General features: G+C 44.0%; 1 long non-coding RNA gene across 1 annotated transcript; it reads right to left on the bottom strand.

Moving 5' to 3' along the window:
- Positions 1-9,872: 9,872 nt before the first annotated feature.
- On the bottom strand, positions 9,873-11,328 carry LOC309334076. Its single transcript, XR_014152842.1, has 3 exons — positions 11,211-11,328; positions 10,765-10,958; positions 9,873-10,029 (listed from the first exon to the last, which is right to left on the bottom strand). It is a non-coding gene; the product is annotated as an uncharacterized lncRNA (long non-coding RNA).
- Positions 11,329-19,674: the final 8,346 nt, after the last annotated feature.

Genomic DNA, 19,674 nt, shown 5'->3' with positions numbered 1-19,674 from the left:
AAGCGTGTTCTCCTTCATAGAGAACACGTGTTGCAGTGGGATCTGAACAGGCCACCCCTCTGTTGCTGGGCGGGTTAGTATGGATAACCATCCGCAGTGATTGGGTGGTTGGGTTACTGGGCAAATTTTGGTGTTGCCATTTAGGGGGATGGACCAAAGGTTATAAAATCAAGTCAAGCAGCATTGACTGGGCCCTTTTGCTGCGTGCATCGGATCACCTGGAGCACTTGGACCGTCTGGAGGACAGTGGAGCGGTCTGGTTACATTTCTTTATTTCCCCCTTCTTTTTAATCCTCTCTAGTTCCTTAATTAATTTAATTCCCCTTTCCCCCTGTTTGATTTCCCACCCCACCCCTTACCCTGCCCTTTGGAAAGATTCTCCCTGTATCTGTGAGCGCTGCCTGCATGTAATCCTCCTTGTCTTGCCTTTCCCAATAGGGAGAGAGCCCCCATTAGGGCCTTTCTTTCGCAAAAAAGTTTTTCCCATTTGGCCTGTTTGTTAACTGTGGGGCTAGTCAGGGCTGTTCCCAGCTTAGCTGGAATCACTTTCGTTTACAGTGGTGCCTCGCAAGACGAAATTAATCCGTTCCGCGAGTCTCTTCGTCTTGCGGTTTTTTCGTCTTGCGAAGCACGGCTATTAGCGGCTTAGCGGCTATTAGCGGCTTAGCGGCTTAGAAAAAGGGGGGGAAAGGGAAAAAACTCGCAAGAACTCGCAAGACGTTTCGTCTTGCGAAGCAAGCCCATAGGGAAATTCGTCTTGCGAAGCACCTCGAAAAACGGAAAACCCTTTCGTCTAGCGAGTTTTTCGTCTTGCGAGGCATTCATCTTGCGGGGCACCACTGTATAGTATTCCCAAAGGTTGGCTTTATTTTGGGTGCGTGCAGTGCTGTTGGCTGAATTTTAATCTAGCCTTGGGCGGGAGCGCTATTTTGAGCTTCCTTTAATAATGCAGGGAGGCCTTCACGGCCTGCACATATCATTCAAGCCTAAACCTGCTACAGTAAGTTGTTAAGTCTCTGTGACATGTGACTCATTGTCTATAAGAATGTATCTGCTTGCAGGCTCAGTTGTTGCTAATGTATATCTGAGGCAGCCAGAGGCTCTCTGTGCCTCCAATGCTTATGAGCACTCTGTGTATGCTCTTGAACTATGCTGCTTCTGAATAAGTTTATTTTCTTCTAGTTTGTTTTGCTCTGATAGTGGCAACCACCATTTTAGAGACGAGCCATTGTGGTTTGTGGCTAGAGTGTAGGACTAAGGACCTGGGAGACAGGGTTCATATCCCCCACTTAGCCATTGTTATAACAAAACAAAACAAAACAAAACAAAAAACAAAACAAAACAAAACAAAACAAAACAAAACAAAACAAAACAAAACAAAACAAAACAAAACAAAACAAAACAAGCTTCTCCTTTTGGACTACGGTGGTACCTCTGGCTACGTACTTAATTCGTTCCAGAGGTCCGTTCTTAACCTGAAACTGTTCTTAACCTGAAGCACCACTTTAGCTAATGGGGCCTCCCGCTTCTGCTGTGCTGCCGCCGCACAATTTCTGTTCTCATCCTGAAGCAAATTTCTGGGTTAGCAGAGTCTGTAACCTGAAGCGTATGTAACCTGAAGCGTATGTAACCTGAGGTACCACTGTATTCTGTTGCTGGGTAAAGGTAAAGGCACCCCTGACCATTAGGTCCACTCGTGACCGACTCTGGGGTTGCAGCACTCATCTCCCTTTATTGGCTGAGGGAGCCGGCGTACAGCTTCCGAGTCATGTGGCCAGCATGACTAAGCCGCTTCTGGCGAACCAGAGCAGCACACGGAAACGCCGTATACCTTCCCGCCGGAGCGGCACCTATTGATCTACTTGCACTTTGACATGCTTTCGAACTGCTAGGTTGGCAGGAGCAGGGACTGAGCAACAGGAGCTCACCCCATCACGGGGATTCGAACCGCCGACCTTCTGATCGGCAAGTCCTAGGCTCTGTGGTTTAACCCACAGCGCCACCTACGTTGCTGGGTAGTTGCTGGCCCATTTGTGATATTGCTCCCAAAAAAGAACTTTGAGTTTTCCCCCATTGTAGTGGCAGCACACATCTGGACTGAGGAGTTAAGGGACCGTTGGGTCTGTCTTGGTCTGATAACCAGGCAGTGGTGAGCGTCCTGGCAAAATGGTTCTCATGCTCCGGCAGAGTCTCCACCCCTTTTATGTGCTTTCCAGCTGCACTGCTTAAGGTTTAATATTGTGTTTCTGCTCTCTTTATTACGGGATCATCTAATGTTTTCGCAGACACACTATCCCGTTTTTTCAGTTGGAGAGCTTCAGATCCCGGGCGCTGGACGTCCAGCTATAGCCGGATTTTTCTGGAGCTCCTGTGGCACATTGGCAACAATTAATAATTACGGGGAGTAGTAGCTTACGTTTCCCCTTCCGCTTTTAGGTCTTATGAGAAGGCCTGGAGTGATTTCTTAGCGTTTAGCTGGCAATCCTCGGCCATTCAGAGGAACTTGCCCCCATCCTCTGAGCAGGTGTGCAGTACTTGGCCCAGCTGCTGCAGATCGGATGCACTGCTAAGGCTATCAGAATTCAGGCCGCTGCAATGTCTGTGTTATGTACTGAGTTGAATAGGATCCAAAATGCATTAGTCTGATTGGTCCTAGAACAATAGGATTCAGAATGCAGCAGTCTGATTGGTCCTAGAACAATGCAGCAATATGATTGGTCTGCAGGAGCCACCCAATCCAGCTCCAGATGGAAGTGAATCCACAACCTGATTGGCCTACAGGAGAATTCCGGAATGTATATAAAGCAGATACTTTGAGGGGGCATTCATTCCTCCTCACCACTATGAGCTGAATAAAGAGCATGAAATCCACTCTCGACTCTGAGTATATTTCAGTCTGCTATAGTAAAGCTTTAATTTTTCAGAGACCCTTGTAAAAAAGGGTCGTGTGCAGGGCCTTGGAAGGTTGGAATAAGGCTCCAACCTTCACAGGACAGCAGGCAGGAAGCCAGTCAATTTTTGACCTATGCAGTATCCACAACAAGTTAAGACTTGTCTGCTGGTTCAAGATCAAGGCGAAAATTCTTTCAGTATTCCATTGTAATTTTGGTGTACTGAGGGTTGGGGAAATTTGTGTTGGACCCAGCACGAGGCTGAGAGTCTGGAGGCTTACTTCCTCAGGACTTTTCCTTATCTGCTTTGGAGCTTGTCATTAGTGTCTGGAGCTCTAAGTCAGACCTAGTGGGCAGGGTTGCCACCATCAGGCTTCCAGTCACGGGTGAGGCGGGCCCTTGCCCTGTTATTGGATACCAGAAACATTTGGCTTTTCATTCCCCTGGGGGCTGGCTTGATCCTAGTGCACGAAAATGGGTTCCGGTTCGACAGGCATCTAATTGCTCACGTCGTGCGCCAGTTATTGCAGCCTGCGGCTTGCCTACCGCTGAACACGCCTCATTCCTTCCAAATAAGTGCTGCTGCAAAGGTTGCGCACTGGGACCTGTCAGTAGACAGGATTGTGCATACGGGTCATCGGAAGTCTGATGCTGACAAAGGTTACGTCAGGAAGCATCATCAATGATGCCTGTGCTGATGCCTGTCTGTTATTTCCTTTTTTCATAGGAGCAGCTGTGCTCATTTGGATTGTCGGCCACAGCATCATGCACTGAGCTGGCAAGCACGCTGACGAGCCTGGACTGGGGACGCCATCTCTGCCTTCCTGCCCATGTGAATGTATCCTGGATGTTCAGATGGGGAATGCTTTGGGAGGAGTTCCTTCCTTTGGTGTGGTTGAGTGTGACCTATGTAGGTCCCCCCTGCAGCGCATGTGGTGCAGCAGGGCAAAAATGATTTGCTGTCTTCCCCCGGCATTTAAGTTTGAGTCCCACATGCATGAGGACTTGGATGAGTTGATGGCAGCTCTCCCTGGATTCAAAATATTTTGGTCGCAATTGCTTCAGCGACATGCGTGGTGCGGTAGCCACGGTCCACCTGCCACCGAGAGGGCCAGAAAGCGTGTGGATAGCACAGTGGCCATGAAGGTCCTTGCCTTGGGAGGTGTGGTTATCTGCCATGCAGTGCAGGAAGCACACTAATAGTGCTGTGGCTAAGAGGGTTTATTCCTGGGGTGTGTGTGTGTGCTTAATTTTGCACCCTGACATTAGCATCAAGCTTCTTCTTTTTACAGGGATGATGGAGTGCACCTCTCTCCAGCTGGTTATGACATTTGGTTTACTGCCGTGTCGTTGGGGTTGAGGAATTGGGTGCAGTTGTGAGTGGTTTGGCGGCGAGCGTGAGGGCTCGATTGGCGGTTAGGCATTGGTTAAAAAATTGGTTGGTGGAGGGGTAAGTGCCTGCCCTCCAATGCTGCTGCGGAAAGAGAATTCCGTTAAAGGAATCCAGGGGCTTGCCATTCTTTTGTCCCTACCCCTGAACGGGGCTTAGGGCTGCGCAAGCCCCCGGGAGCATGCGGGGGGGGGGGGATGAGGGTCTGGTGCCCAGCTCCATGCTCTCCCTATTATTGTTTTCCCTCACTGGCTTTCGCTGGAATCCGGAAGTCAGTTCTGTCCCTGGGCGTGGGGACAGATAGTCATAACCAATGCCTAAGCAACCACTCACATTTATGTATTTTAATAAAGTTGTGGCCAAAATTATGCCAAAAACCTTAAACAAAAAATATGTGTGAATTGTGAATTATTTAGGGCTGACTTGGGGGACCTCGACACGCAACTTCTTGTTTAGCGATCCATGTTGCGTTCCCTCCCAAAAGTGGCAGAAGTATTTGCTCGCCCCCCTACAAAAAGCTCAAAAACTTTGGGTGTCCCCCCCGCCCCCAAATGGGTAGATCATTGCTAGTTTTTTTTTCCCTGGGAGTAGATTGCAGTCTCTTGGAAGTTGGGTGTTCCTGCCCTAGGACAACCAAACTAGGTGTCTCCAGGAGAACATCTGCCACGACCTGAAGCAGCTTGGGCAGGGAATGCAGCAGGGAAGTCAGTACCTGAAAAGGAACCCTGTACTGCCCCTATTGCCCAGCGTCCAGAACATGCACTCAGAAAAACTGGGTCTTTCCAATAGGATGCCTGGTGCAAGCTACCGACTTCCTAAAAATAACCGCAACACCCCCCCTCCCCTCCCATATGATCTCGGTTGCTGTGTGTAAGAGAAACCTGGCAAGAACAGGCCCATCTGCTTCATCCAGCCAAGTTGCTGTTACACACGCCAGGTCAAGTCCTATATCCATGATCAAGTCGTGGATGACAGCGGTCTTGTGAATCATTGACCTGGCATTGCACAGCAGCACTCTAAGGTCATGTGGGTCTCCCTTGTTGGTTCCAGTATCTTTCTGGTCAAGACCAGACCCAGAGGCAAGGATAGTCTTCAAACAATGACTAAACCTGCCTCCTTGGTAATGTCATGATGTGGTCTTAGCGTAACTCCTCCTCCTACCCGTGATCACTGAGATCGCGTGTCTCGGTGCATCCCCTCTGTGGAACCTGCCCCAGCCATTCATTATACCATTTCCATTCCTTTATAATAAGTTTGTTATCCTGATTCCTTATTCTTCTGGTAAGTTTCACCATTTTTGCATAGTCCATGCGTTTTTGTAACCAATCTTTCGTTCATTCCTTCATCTTTCCACTTTTTGGGCAAATAACATTCTTGCACCTGTGGTTTCATACATAAATAAATTTCTATACTATCTATACTGTACCTATAATTCCCAAAAGAAAAGCTTCTGTTTTTTTTTAAACAAATGTTAACTTAAACATCTTTTTCCATTCATTATATATCATTTCCCAGTACGTTTTTACCTTATTGCAAGATGACCACATATGATAAAAGGTGCCTTCTTTACGTTTCCAACACTTGTTTGATTTTGATTTATACATTTTTGCCAATCTAGTAGGTGTTAGATTCCATCTATATAACATTTTCATAGAGTTTCCCCTCACACTATAATGTGCAGTAAATTTTATATCCATATTCCACAGTCGCTTCTATGCATCCATATCAGTGTTATGACCTATATCAATTGTCCAATGTATTGTTGAAGATTATACCATATTGTCCCAAATATAAGCTGCATCCGAATATAAGCCGCACCTTTAAAATGAGGGGGGCAGAGAAAAAATACTCAAATATAAGCTGCTCCATTCCTCACTGCTCCTGGCTGCATACTGGGCGGGGTGGGGGGAGTTGGGCTGCGTTGCCAGCGGTCTTTTCCTTTCCTCGCTCTCTCCCTTCCCAGCCTTGGGGGAGAGGACGGGGACTACATGTGGGGCGGGCGCTGCTTTGCTCCTGGAGCTGCTTGCCCCATGCTCCTGGCTGCATACCATAAGGTCGCTAATATAAGCTGCACGATTGGAAAGAGACCTGCTGGAATGTAAAGTTAAAATGTTGATCAAAACGTATAAGATATTATTGGAATGGGAAACAAAAGGATGAACAAGTACTGTATTGGCCTGAATATAAGCCTCACTTTTTCTCCAAATTCCAACCGTGAAAAGTTAAAGTGAGGCTTATATTCGCGACCTTATGGTATGCAAGCCCAGGAGCTGCAAATGTATTTTTGCCATGTGTTGAAGCAATCCATATTGCTAGTCACCGGTATTGATTGAAAGAGAAATAACATTTTTGGTAATATATTTGTTATTATAGTTGATGCTCTTCCCACCAATGAAGGTTTCATCCTGCCCCATACTTGCAAATTTCTTTTAATAATCTTCACAAGTTTTTAAATAATTATCTTTGAACAAGTTTGTATTATTTTCTGTTAACCATACACCTAAATATTAAATATTTCTTTCAGTCTTTAAGCCTGATACATCTTGTTATTTATTTTTACTCCCACCATTCATATTTTTGATCAAGAGTTTGGTTTGGTCTTTATTTATTTTAAGTCCTGCTACTTCACCAAATGGCTGAATATCAGTTCAAATTTTGCAGATCCACAAAGGATGCATCTGCACACTATACTAAAACAATCAGCCTGCCAATCAGGCAGCCCTGGATCAGGTGGTTTTTAATGTCTGAGGTTTTACTATGTTTATATATATACTGTAAGCCGCCCAGATTGGCTGGGGAAACCCAGCCAAATGGGTGTGGTATAAATAATAAAAGTAGTAGTAGTAGTAGTAGTAGTAGTAGTATATTTTCATTCCTGAAAGGATTCCTCCAGTGAGAAAATTACACAGGCAAACTTGATAGAAAGCACAGAGCAGGACTCTGACAAAGGATTATTTTATTGCTGAGAGATAATAACAATAACAATAATAATAAAATTTATTTATACCCCGCCCTCCCCAGCCAAGGCCGGGCTCAGGGCGGCTAACAAGCAATAATAAAAACAAGTTGAATGATTACAACTTAAAAACAAAATTAAAATACAATATTAAAATATTGAAACATTAAAATATTAAAATGTAGCCTCATTGCAGGAGGAGAAAGGAAAAAAGAAAAAGAGAGGGAGGGAATCAAATTGGCTCCAAGCCAAAGGCCAGGCAGAACAACTCTGTGATGTATTTCAAGAACCAATTAATCTGGCTGTGTGCAGTCTTTGATACTGGTGTCCCAGAAAAGGAACATGTAACAGGGAAAGACTTCTTTGATTCTACAGGGAACCGGGACTGGTCTACCCGTGAGGCAACTGCCTCAGGTGGCAAGAACCAAAGGGCAGCAGATCTAGCCTCCAATAAATGCATTTTTCAGTGCTGCTACAAACACAGTGGCCCTCAGCTCCCAGCCTGCCCTTGCATACTGTTATGTACTTAGCTGTATCCTAGACCAATAGGATCCAGAATGCAGCAGTCTGAGTGGTCTGCAGGAGCCACCCAATCCAGCTCCAGGTGGAAGTGAATCAGCAACCTGGTTGGCCTGCAGGAGCAGCCAATCAGGCTCCTGAATGAAGTGAATCAACATCCTGATTGGCCTACAGGAGCAGCCCGGAATTAGCCAATCACACGGGGCCCATTGTGTAAATAATGTATATATAGTTAGACGTTTTGAGGAAAGATTCATTCATTGCTACTGTGAGCTGAATAAAGAGCATTAAATTCACACTCGGCTCTGAGTATATTTCACATACAGTAAGCACAAGAAAGGCCAGTGCAGAGTTTGCCTTCCCAGCCTCCCACTTGTCTGTCCATTCCGAATAAGCAAGGGCTGGCAGACTGGCTGGCTGGGCTCCCTTGCCTGCTTGCTTACTTACTCTGAGGCTGCCTCAGCTCCTGGGAAACAGCACCCCCTGGCCAGACCCAGAGGCACCATTTGCCTGCAGAGCTGGTAGCCAGGGCTGCTGCAACAAACAGCTGTGCAAGCCTTTGGGAGACAGAGATACGAGAGCGCATCAGAGGGAAGGTAAGAGGGACAGAGACCAATGTCTCCCGCAGGACCCCTGGCCATCATGTAAGGCACCCCAGGGTGCCACAGCACACTGATTGAAAACCATGGCTGTTGAACCTCAACTCCCATCAACCCCAGCCAACATGGCCAGTGATGATGGGAGTTGTAGTCCAACAGCACCAGGCGGGTCAAAGGTCCCCCTTCCCTGTGTTGGTGCATGCATGTGCATGTATGGAGGGAATGAGTGTCCTGACCAGTCCTGACAGGGTCCTCTTGATAACATGCCATGTTAGGACAGAATGGGTGCACACTTTGCTGACCCTCCTCAGTGGTCATGGAACAAACTTTCCTTAGCAGTCCATAAAGAAGTCCTATCCTGCCCCATTTTTCAGGAGTGCTGTAGGAGTTCCTTGGCTGGGTCAGCTTTTACTTTGCTGGTTAGATAAGCATAGGAGAATTATAATCTAGTGCCTTTTAAAAAATAATTGGGCAGCAGTAAGGGATGAGACAACAGGCAGAATGTGTGGGAACGACTTCATGGGAACGTAAGCTAAGCTTTGATCTAGAAGGGAGGATGGGGTGACTGGGGAAGCAAGTGCAATACAGATGTACGACAAGCCACACGATTTTGCCAAACCCAACTTTTAATTGAAACTCAAGGAAGTAAACAAAATGACGGGAGAAGTAAGATAAACAAGGGGAGGAAGAAGAGGAAGTGAGCCCTCTTCCCCTCAGTACTCCTCTGGTTCAGACATAGGAAGGGTGTAGAAGCCATTTTCTATGCTGTCTTCAACATGCCATTTGGTTAGACATTTTTCAGAACAAAAGAACAGAGCATTCTATTAACAAGATACATTAGGCTCCCATCACACTTATCTGCTGTTGAGAAACACCTAAATCGTGAGCTCCATTGCCTTAATTTTTCTTGCCTCGGGTATTGTTGCACCTGGCTTTGCTGCCTCTGGGACGTTAGATGCCGTTAGGAGGCTCCATGCCTTCAGGCACTATTACTTGGGGGTTCTCTTTCTTGAGATCTCCTGCGTCTGCGCTTCACGTCTCTAGGGGGCTCCATATCTTCCTCTTCCCTCTCTCTGGGCTCCACGCCTTGATTTTTATTGTCTTTTGGCTTCTTGCGCTTGGGTTCCCTCCTTCTCTGGGGTTCGATGCCCTGAGGAGGCGCCATGCCTCTAGGTGCTATCCCTGGAGCTTCCATGCCTCTAGGTGCTATCCCGGGAGCTTCCATGCCTCTAGGTGCTATCCCTGGAGCTTCCATGCCTCTAGGTGCTATCCCTGGAGCTTCCATGCCTCTCGGTGCTATCCCTGGAGCTTCCATGCCTCTAGGTGCTATCCCTGGAGCTTCCATGCCTCTAGGTGCTATCCCTGGAGCTTCCATGCCTCTCGGTGCTATCCCTGGAGCTTCCATGCCTCTAGGTGCTATCCCTGGAGCTTCCATGCCTCTAGGTGCTATCCCTGGAGCTTCCATGCCTCTCGGTGCTATCCCTGGAGCTTCCATGCCTCTCGGTGCTATCCCTGGAGCTTCCATGCCTCTAGGTGCTATCCCTGGAGCTTCCATGCCTCGACGTCCCATGCCTCGACGTCCTATGCCTCGTCGTCCCATGCCTCGTCGTCCCATGCCTCGACGTCCCATGCCTCTGCGCTGTGGACCTCTAGGGGGCTCCCTTCCTCCTCTACCTGCATTAAAGACCATCACACTTACAAAAGCAGCACATTTGATAGATGGAGAAGCAAAAGTGGGAGTTACTTGCCCATGACCATGCAAGGAACCCATGTCAGTGCCTAATACATGCATAGAGAAGCTTTGAATGAAGCTTTATGTGTTTCAGACAGAAGGGGGCTCAAGGCAATATGTGTCAGAGAGCAGAGACGCATTGCCTCGCACACCCCTGGAAGCACAATATGGTGCTGATTGTGAGGGCAGCCTCAACTGCCAAAGAAAGGTGACAGGGACTGAGCCAAGGGCACAGGGGGAATGGTTTTGATCCCTTTGTCCTCCCATAAGGTCCACCCCCCCCCCACATTGCATCATGTTTAAGGAACATAATAATCATTGCCTAAGATCTCACAAGGCCTCATCTCCAAGAGGCAACTCAATCAGAATTGTCATTTTAAATTATGTCTCTTATTTGTCAAGACTTTATAATTTGGCACTTCTGAACAGGTATCTATTTCTTTTAGATCCAATTATTAACAAGAATGCTTCCATCCTGTCCCATGTTATAGCTTTTGAGGTGACTATATCATTTGACTTCCAGAGAATTTGCTGCTCTGCTAAGAGATTGCAACAGATAACAATAGGAATAAGAGTTATCCTTTTTCTTGTGGATATCTTTCCATTTTAATTTATTGTGCTGTGATTTATACCACTTAAATCAATGTCCTTTCTCATTTAAACCTGAAACCTCTCACCTTGGAAATTGATCAAGGGCGCTCGTGGCTCTCCCATCACTTCACCTTGCACTACACGGGGCTGTCCCATCAAAGGCATCTGCTGTCTTATCATTCCACCTCTCATTCGTGGTCTACGTATTTGACGATCAGGCACCCGGGGCATTTGGGGGCCCAAAAAACGAATCTGCTCGATCATTTCCCAAAGATTATACCTGCAGGTAAGGGGGGTGGGGGAAGAAGACATCAGAATACAGATTCAGTTCTTTCAGACAACAAACAAAGTGGCCAGTCACTGCATGCCTTCTACTGCTTTCAGGCAGCAAGGACAGAAATAACTGCCATGAACTGGGAACCCACAGCTCTGCACCCATGGCCATGTGTTGAGTCTCCAGAACTCTCATTTGCCCGGAAGGATACTGAACTGTGAAAAAGTACAACAGAGGCTCTGGAATGGCACTGCACACCCTAGCTGGCCATTGGCTCTTCCCAGACAGGATGGGCTAGAAAACAGCTCCCTCTTTGGGTTAGGGGCTTTGCCTAAGCAACAACAATTGCTCTTGGCTCTGGTGTGCTTCAATGTGTCCTTTGTGTTTTTTTTTAAAATAATTTTTATTAATTTTCATAAACAAAAAACACACAAATAAAAAACATTCACAAACAACACATGACTTCCCCATACCTCCCCTTCACTGCACCCTTGTTTCCAATTTTTTAGCAATCCTTCATTCCATTTCTATATTTAACTTCCCTCAGGTTCTCTTAACTTAAACATTTACAGCTATAATTCTCTGTTTCTTACCCCTTGACATTTTATCAGTCTGAAATTTTACAGCAGTTCTTAAGATATATTTTAAATTTTTTCCAGTCCTCTTCCACTGTCTCTCTCCTCTGATCACGGATTCTGCCGGTCATCTCTGCCAGTCCCATAAATTCAGTCAAGCTTCAATGTGTCCTTTGGCTCTGACCCTCTGGCACCACAACTGGCTCCCCTCTAACACCTGCTTAAGCCTAAGCCCTGGCACCAGGAGAGCATATGAAGCTCTCCTTGCTTTGCAAGTCTGATGGCCCATTAAACACAGAGAACCAGGCCTCATAAAGGCTTGTACATATAACTAAAACAAAGCTGTCACTTCACCCCCTGCAGCTACAACAATGAAAGGGTGGGGGAGGTGAGGAGGAAGAGCTACTGCTACTTCCTACCAGAATTTTTAGAAATTCTGCAAGCATTCTAAGCCTACTGAGAACATACAATTATTCCTTCTTAACACCAGTTCTACCAGTTCCAGCTCATTCTGCCTACCTTGACCGTTGCATAGACGCCCCAAATGGAAGATTCGGGTAATATATGGGAAGGCCTGGAGCGGATACTGTGCTAGCTTCCACTGGGTGGAATTGGTCGGATTCCTGTGTATCTGGCATGGTCACTGTCAGGAAGGCAAAAGGCAGAGAAAGTGAAAATCTAGGGAGAGACAGTCTCAAGACTGATGGCACGGCACTATTCCAGTTAAAGTGTATCGCCTCTGGAAAAACCAGGACACCCCAAAAGTTGCTGAGATTTTTTTAAGGAAGACACCAAAAATGTGGAGTCTTTCTTAAGAAAACCACCGTTTACAAAAATGCAAAAAAAAACAAAAAAAAAACACAAGATTTTTTGATGGACTTACTTGCCTGAGATCCAGGACAAAGTGCTGCCTTTTGGAAATTCCCCCTGGATGTCAATTCCGCCTTTGTTATATATTTTTTGAAACTATTTTTTATTATTTTACAAATATAAAATTATAACATTCCAAATGATTATCCATATGTAGAGATTACTCTGAATCTCGTGACTTCCCCCCACCCCCTACATGGGTCCTATTATCAACATTTACAACTGCCTATTATTCCATAGTCTTTATTTTATGTCAATCCAAATTATCCATGGTATCTGTTACTTTACAAGTGAGATTAAAATTCTGCTAATATTTCCATCTGCTTGCAGTGGTCTCCTAGATATGTTATAATTTTTCCTCATTCTTTTAAAAAAAGTTTTTTTCCTATTGGTTCCTGAATTTTACAGTCAGCTTTGCCATTTCAGCATTGTCCATCTGCTTAGCTTACTATTCCTCTCTGATAGGGACTTTGTCTTCCTTCCACCTCTAAGCTAGTAACACCCAAGCAGGTGTGTTCTGTACATAAAGAGTCTTTTCTGCTCCTTTGTGATGTCAGTACTGTACCTATGATTTCTAATAAGAAAGCTTTTGGTTTTTTTATCAAAGGTTCTTTTAAACATTTTTTTTCATTTCATCATATATCATCTCCCGGAAAACTTTTATTACCTTACACGTCCGCCACATATGATAAAAGGTACCTACTTTTTCTTTACGTTTCCAGCAGGTATTTGATTTGTACTTGTTCTATACATTTTTGCTAACTTACTAGGAGTCAGATACCACAAGAACATCATTTTCATATAACATGCCGCGAATTTCAAGTCTGTTTTGCATAACCTTTTCCAATCAGCCATCTGAATATTATGTCCGAAATCCTTTGCCCATCAATTCTGCCTTTTAAATCCCAGTCATGTCCAGGAAAATCCAGGCGAATGGCAGCTCAAGCCTGAGAAGCAACACACACTGTGCTAAGTCAGGCTGCAAAGGGGTGGTGTGTGTTTCACATGACTTATTTCATAAAACCCCAGCATTCACGTCCCCCAACAGCAAACAACTCAATATGGCTAACCTGACCCAACAACCTACCCCCCACCCATCACCGCCACCCACACATACAAACAAGCCACACTGCAATCAACTGAATGCAACCAACCAAGCTCAACCCCTTAATCTCTTGCATTATCAATAAAAATAAATACATAAACAAAGGAACTACCCACATGATGCTGACACAAACCCCTACACTAATAAAAGGCAACAGAACAATACCCCCATCTCTTCCCCAACTGAAAGATGTCTATGACAAAGGTCTCTTGCACCAACTGTAAACAAACAGTGAAAAAGACTATGAAATGAAAGTGGAGACAACAGATGTACCATTCACTGTTGAGCTATTTGTTTTGTAACACAAAAAACTTCCGTGAAAAGTTTTTTCAGAAAAACCGCACAACAACCCAATTCAGAAATTGGTAATACCAAGAGAAAGGCTTACACAGTCTAGCAATGTCTTCCCGATGTGCCAGTGATCAACCTGCAGGAAACCTTTCTGCACAGTGCAGCATTCAAACATGGGAAACCAGCCTCCAGGTGGATCACTTCCAACACCTCACTCAGCAACACATGAGAACCGCTCAATGCTATTCTGCAAACACGCATCTCCCCAACAAGCCCAACAACCTCCCTCCCTCCCCCTCCCTCCCTCCCTCCCTCCCTCATAAAGCTCCTGAAGTACTATACATGAGCTTGTGCAAATCACAATTCCCCCCCTTCATTATTTATTGTAAGTAATAAATATTAGTTGAACATTTAACATTCAATCAATCAACCTAGGACTCCCCCTCCATGGTTTACACAGCCTAGCAATGTCTTCCCGATATGCCAGTGATCAACTGCAGGAAACCTTTTTGAAGAGTGGAGCATGCAAACATGGGAAACCAGCTCCCAGGTGGATCACTTCCGACACCTCAATCAGCAACACACAGGAGAACTGCTCAATGCTATTCTGCAAACACGCATCACCCCAATAAGCCCAACAACCTCCATCCCTCTCTCATAAAGCTACAGTCCCCCCCCATTATTTATTGTAAGTAATAAATATTAGTTGAACATTTAACATTCAATCAATCAACCTAGGACTTCCCCTCCATGGTTTCCCCAAAGTTCCAATTCTTACTGCATATTATAATCGTTCTACACTTTAGTTTCTTCACAAAATGAATGCCAGTGAGTCATTATTATTATTATTATTAGACTTTATATACCACCCTGTACTCTGAGGTCTTAGGGCAGTTCACAGAACAAAATCTAAATCCAAAAGCACCATATATATATAGTCAAAATAAAAACAACATCCCAATAACATCTCCCTGCCCCCCCACAAAAAAAGAACCACATTTTAAAAGGGCATAGGATGTCAAACAATCAGCCAAAAGCCTGGCTAAAATGGAACGTTTAAAAAGTTTGAGGACTCCTGCCTTTGAGATTTTAACTGCATCTCTCTACCTTGGTTGCAGCCAGCCCAGTTCCCCGTTCCAAGTCTCGAATCTTGCCAACGCTCACCGGTGCTCCAGTATCCTGCCTTCTCCACCGAAAACTCTCAAGAAATGTTAGGTTCCCTTACTGGAGGTTAATAACACTGAGGTAATGAATCAACTCCAATTATCCTGCAGTGTGAGCAGCCTCAATGAAAAAGACGCAACGAAACATGATTGGCTGCATTTCCAGCTCCTGTTATCTCCAAATGTTCTGTTATCTGTAACATAGCTTCTTCACTCCCTTTCAAGGATTTCCTTGGCTTTGTTTTTATTTCACCTAACTTTTTTTCTTCAATACATCGTTACTAAACAATTAAGCTACTCTGGTGCCTTCCAGTTGCTCTGGGTGACAAAATTGGGGGAAAGGAAGGAATGTAAAGAGCATCACCTGACATAGCTGGCTATAGATGTTCCAAGATACAGGCATGTCCAGAAGAAACACTGCCCAGGAAACGGTTGCTTATTTTATTTGCATTCAGGTTGATATCCTGTCCTACCTCCAAAATGTTCCTGGTTTTCTCCCACACACCCAGCCCCATTTTACTTGCACAACACCACTTGTGAGGCAACTTAGGACAAGAGACAGCAAGTGGCCCAAGTTAACCCAGGGAGCTTCATGGCTGAATTTGAACCTGGATCTCCTTAGTCCCAGCCACCACAGTACACTGCCTTTCAATTAGTCCTGTCATAAATTTCAATGGGTCTACTCTGAGTAGGACTACCATGAGATACAATCTTGGCTTTCATTCTTTCTTTTTAATTGATTTTTATTGAGGGTTTTTTTTTCCCAATAAACAATTACACATTTCGCTTGCATCCAATATATAGTCTGTTACATCTTTATTAACTTTACTACACCCATGGCTTCCCACCACCTCACTACAGCATCCTCTACTTACATGTCATTTTCTATTGTGTTGTAAACCATGTTTTCATTCTTACATAAAATAAATAGCTTTCCTATCTGAATTTTAGCTTTGTGAAACTTAATCAATACATATCAGAGGTTTTACTTTGGAACAATGTTTTATCATATATTCTACACTTTCCCATTCTTTTCTAAGTTTCTGGTTTGATTGTTGTCTAATAGCTGCTGTCATTTTAACCAATTCTATGAACTCACATACCACATACTTTTGCCACATACCACATACTATTTCCCCTTTCCAGATCTTAGCAATTAATATTCTGGTGGCAGCAGTGGCATAAAGGAACACCCTTTTCTTGTCATTGGGGATGTTAATTGATAAAATAACTAATAAAAATGCTTCTGATTTTTTGTCAAACGTTATCTTGAACATCTTTTTAAGTTCATCATACACCATATTCCAAAACTTTTTGATCTTCTCACATCCTCACCACATTGTATCTTCCCCTATCTTGCAGCTCCAGCAAGTATTGGTTTTTAATTTGTAGATTTTAGCTAATTTACCTGGGGTCATGAACACCTATACATCATCTTCATGAGGTTTTCTCTTATTGTGCAACAGGCTGTGAGTCTTATATCTTTTTTCCACAATTTTTCCCATTCATCTGGATGGGGTGTCCGACATCTTGGGTCCACTTTACCATCACCTCTTTTACTTATCCTTTAATTCCCAATCCAACAACAAATCATATGTTTTTGATAATAATTTCCTTGTATTTTGTAATAACTCTTTTCGTACTTCAGATTCTTCTTTTTCAAAACCCACCTTTTTATCTAATTTAAATACATCATTTGATTGGTGATATTATAGCCAATCGATGCAGTGTTGTCTAATTTCTTCAAAAATTTTCAATTTTAATTGGTTATGTTCTTCTTTTATAGTTTGCTTATATGTATAGTTCTTTTCCATTTTTTTATTTTTTTTTACAGAGATGGCATCCAAGGGAGACAGCCACCACGGTGTCTTGGGTTCTAACAAATCCTTGTATTTTAGGTAAAGATAAAGGGACCCCTGACCATTAGGTCCAGTCATGACTGACTCTGGGGTTGTAGCGCTCATCTTGCTTTATTGGCCGAGGGAGCCGGCGTACAACTTCCGGGTCATGTGGCCAGCATGACTAAGCCACTTCTGGCGAACAAGAGCAGCGCACGGAAACGCTGTTTACCTTCCCGCAGGAGCGGTACCTATTTATATACTTGTACTTGACGTGCTTTTGAACTGCTAGGTTGGCAGGAGCAGGGACCGAGCAGCGGGAGCTCACCCCGTTGCGGGGATTCGAACCTCCAACCTTCTGATCGGCAAGTCCTAGGCTCTGTGGTTTAACCCACAGCACCACCCGGGTCCCTTAAGTATATTAATAGTGAAATACAATTAAGAATTGTATTTTACCCAAGCTTTATACAGAGAAATCCAAATTACATGATTTTAAAACCCTTAATTAACTTAAACTTTATTGTACACATGCCAGCCATATCTTTCTTAACAGGGCAACACATTTTCCTCTCTGTTTTGATTCTAAGCACCAAGATAACAGAAAGGCATTGACTGTTGTGTCTGCAAGTAGGGTGCCCTGCAGAGCTCTTGGAAAGAAGAATGTGGCCCAAGACCTCAGACTCCATTGCACTGTACAAACTGGTCTGGGCAAGCTTTGAGATGCTTTTCAGAATAGTACACAAAACATATTGTTGTGAGCTTGGGGAGGTTAGTCTACAAGCATTAAAATCTAATGAAGAATTCCATTTGTTTTTTAAAAAACTGTCTTAAAAAATGTTTTTATTAAAGGTTTTTCCTGGGTTACAAAACTACATACACAATCTTTGTTTTCAGATAATAAAGTCCTTTCTACAGGTCAGTTATATTTTATGTGAAACATTAATATGGCAGACAGTATAAGGTTGGAGAAGAGAAATGGGGAGAGAAAACGGGGCAGAGAGAGGAGTAGTAAACTTTCATTCTTTTACATCCTGTATGTGCTAGATTTTTGTGTCTTCATCACATGGGTAGGTTCTCTTTCTATATATTTATCATTGGTGATGAGAGAGATTTGTTGAATTAGCCAGGCAAGGGTCCCAAGTACCACCTAAGCATGGTTGCTAGTCTGACAAAGGAAGCTGCTCCGTGCTGGAGGGCGAATGAGTGGGCACCCCTTCCTCACCTGGCTAGTATGTAACCCGAGGTACCACTGTATGCTATGACGGCTGCCTGAATACTGTTAGCCCCAAAATGGAAAGAATAAGCAGTCCCAACCGAAGAAGACTGGCAAACCAAGTTAATGGACTACGCTGAAATGGCTAAATTAGCTGGAAAGTTCAGAAATCAAGATAACAAGAAATTTAAAAAAGAATGGGAAATGTTTATTATGTACAGTGGTACTTCGGGTTTCATATGCTTCAGGTTACAGACTCCGCTAACCCAGAAAAAGTGCTTCAGGTTAAGAACTTTGCTTCAGGATGAGAACAGAAATCGGGCTCCGGTGGTGTGGCGGCAGCAGGAGGCCCCATTAATTAAAGTGGTGCTTCAGGTTAAGAACAGTTTCAGGTTAAGTACGGATCTCCGGAACGAATTAAGTACTTAACCCGAGGTACCACTGTATTTGCAAAGGTATTGTAAACAGATAAATACATTGGCAGGATTTTAAGAGCGCTTATTATTTTAGAAATAGTATAGGAAATCTGAGGTTAGTAAAATTTGGAGTAGAAATGATATGCAGCTGATAAGAAATTTAGGGAACCAGAAATGGGGGGTGGGGAGGGAAGTCATGGGATTCAGAGAATCCCACTTTATGGAAATGATATGGTTTTATGTATAATTTTCTTCGTTTATGGATGTTATTGCTTTTGTTACTGTTTGTTTTTCACTTTTTTGTTTTTGTTACTTTTGTTGAAAACTTAATAAAAATACTACAAAAAGAAAAGAAAAATGAACCCCTTCACCCTCTCTCGCACCTGAAACCTCTCCAAACCTGAAACTGCTCCAAACCAATCATATCCCTCCTCCAGAACTCTGGCCAATCAGATGCCGTTGCCAGTCAACCGTTTGCAGTCAACCTTTTCTGTCACAAGGGTACGCATGGAGAACTGAATGAGCTCAAGGAACTAATGATAATCCACACCAAATAATTAATTTTGTTAGACCTACTGTTGTTGTTTTCCAAAAGGCACAACAGGGTAAGATGTTGGGATTTTGTGCTACAGGGAAGAATGCAGAACTTGTGGAAAGGCTGAAAACATGTCACAGTGACTGAGTTGAAAACAGAAAGTAGAAAAGTAGAAGCATGCAAGACTGAGTCTCCACAACCCTGGGGCCCCTCTGACAGGTCACACTCATCTGGGCCTAGCCAAGGATATGAAAACTAAGCCCTCTGAAGACAAAGCGATTTTGTCCAGGGTTGCTGTGTCGTTCATGACTTGTCCTATTGCTCCATCAAGAGTTCATATGTGTCCAAGATGGTAAGTGTTGTGACGTGGAGTTTGTGATTTCAGCTCTCTTGACATAATATGCTGGAGACAGTTCTCTAGTAACACTTCTTTATTAAAGCAACTAGACTAAGACCTGAGGAGGGGAGAGCTACATTTATAGGGACAGGGAACTAGCTAGAAAGGATACATTTTGGAGGGAACAATATCAGGCAATCACAGTCCTGCCTTTTGGAGGCAACCAATAAGACAGAGGATCCAAATACAGCAGCTTAAATGAATCAATAGTAGCTGTACCCTCTGGAACCAAAAGGCAGTTACTTTACCCTAATGCAAATACAGACAATAATAATACAGATATAAAATCCTTTGACTCAATACACAACACTCCTCCCCC

Source organism: Podarcis erhardii (genome assembly GCF_964252035.2).
Source record: "Podarcis erhardii genome assembly, chromosome: Z".
Lineage (NCBI taxonomy): Eukaryota > Metazoa > Chordata > Lepidosauria > Squamata > Lacertidae > Podarcis > Podarcis erhardii.
Note: the sequence above shows the minus strand (reverse complement) of the source record. Positions and strands in the feature narration are given on the sequence as shown.